Raw genomic sequence first — 1,633 nt, forward strand, 5'->3', positions numbered from 1 at the left:
TATTACATTGCTTTTTCAAAAGGGAATGCCATGCATGTCAGTCAATACAGAGACATTAATCTCCCCCCTTCGTCATTCAATATCTTTTCAATGTTTTTCCCAATCATTATTATTATTCTAATTATTATTTTTTAAACAATCACTATTTCTCATTTTGCTTGTAAAAAGACTTTACCTATCATGAAATACTTCTCAGACCAATCCAGTTGAGATTACTATACATGTCATCATCAACAGGTAATAAGCCAGATCTGTTCCCCACTGATGTCCTGCCTCTCTATTTGTTTTCTTTCTATCTTTCTCTATCCTCTTCTCTTCACCCCCCATTCCACACTGTCTTATTCTCACTAAGTACTTAAAAATATGGAACGCTTCACGAATATGCATGTCATCCTTGCGCAGGGGCCATGCTAATCTTCTCTGTATCGTTCCAATTTTAGTATATGTGCTGCTGAAGCGAGCTCAAGTATTGTATATACTTTGACACCATGTTTTATAAGGCAAAAGTCTAAAATGTAATTTGATCTGTTAACAACTTGTGTTGTAAAAAAAATTTCTAAATATTATAAAATGGATATTAAAATTTCAAAATAATAATAACCAAAGCTTGAAATTTAAAAAATAATATGTACTGAAAATATGAAGAGAAAATTAAAATGTTTTTGGTGAACGAAAAATAAAAAGAGACGTGACACTGTGTTTTTATTCAAAAGGATTGTCTAATGTAGAAAATGTTTAAAATTTGTTTTAGATCAAGTAAATAAAAAAATAAAACTAAGTATAAAAAGTTAAAAAAAGGAAATGTAAAATCTTAAGGTAAAACTAACTAAAATTGACTAAACTTATTCAAAACTACTAATAAAAACTAAAATTTCTTTTGTTTTTATATAATAGTAACAAAAATGAGTAGTTTTTTTAAAAAACTTTTTGAGTTTAAGAAAGAAAAAAAATCTGTGTGACTTCTGCTATCTTATTCAGGTTATCTAGCTATTGTAGTTAAAAAGTCTAAATCTAATCTATTAAAAAGCAGGTTTTTTGTATGGCTATAGTTTAAAATTTTTAATTGTCACTTTGGTTAAGTAAACAACAAATAGTCACAGTACCCTAATTCTGCGTTAATTAAATATTATAAACCTTTAATATTTGACAGATATCCCACATCAAATTTCAGTTCCAGTTTAAATTTGTTTTTGACCTTTAACTAATTTTTAAAAATTCTTAAAAGGACCCTTGGATGTCTAAATAAGACAAATTAGACTTTCTGACATGTTAAAATTATATAAAAAATATTGTCAAATATAAAATGGTGTTTTGCTCTCTATATACAAATTTGTGTCAATGGGTGTTCCAAAATTTTATAAAATTCTTAAATGTCTGTTATATATTAGTGTATTATTAATCATACTTGTAATGCTAACTAGTTCTAATATCGTTTGTCACAAAAATAATCAAATTTGTCTATTTTGGGTTATAGTAAAATCAAATCTCAAACCAGGACCATTTTAAGTTTTGTTGTCTATAGTTAAAATGCTTTATTCTAATGCTCTTTCTAAAACATTTTGTGATAAACTATAATCCAACAATTGCCTCTTTTAAAAAAAATTAGTAAAAAATAATAAGTACTCTTTTAAAA

General features: G+C 26.4%; 1 non-coding gene across 1 annotated transcript; it reads right to left on the minus strand.

The window, feature by feature from the left end:
• Nucleotides 1-357: 357 nt before the first annotated feature.
• On the minus strand, nucleotides 358-464 carry LOC114007359 (U6 spliceosomal RNA). Its single transcript, XR_003548989.1, has one exon. It is a non-coding gene; the product is annotated as a U6 spliceosomal RNA (small nuclear RNA).
• Between the last annotated feature and the right edge of the window lie 1,169 nt (nucleotides 465-1,633).

This window comes from Tupaia chinensis, unplaced genomic scaffold (assembly GCF_000334495.1).
Source record: "Tupaia chinensis unplaced genomic scaffold, TupChi_1.0 Scaffold000160_1, whole genome shotgun sequence".
Taxonomy (NCBI): domain Eukaryota; kingdom Metazoa; phylum Chordata; class Mammalia; order Scandentia; family Tupaiidae; genus Tupaia; species Tupaia belangeri.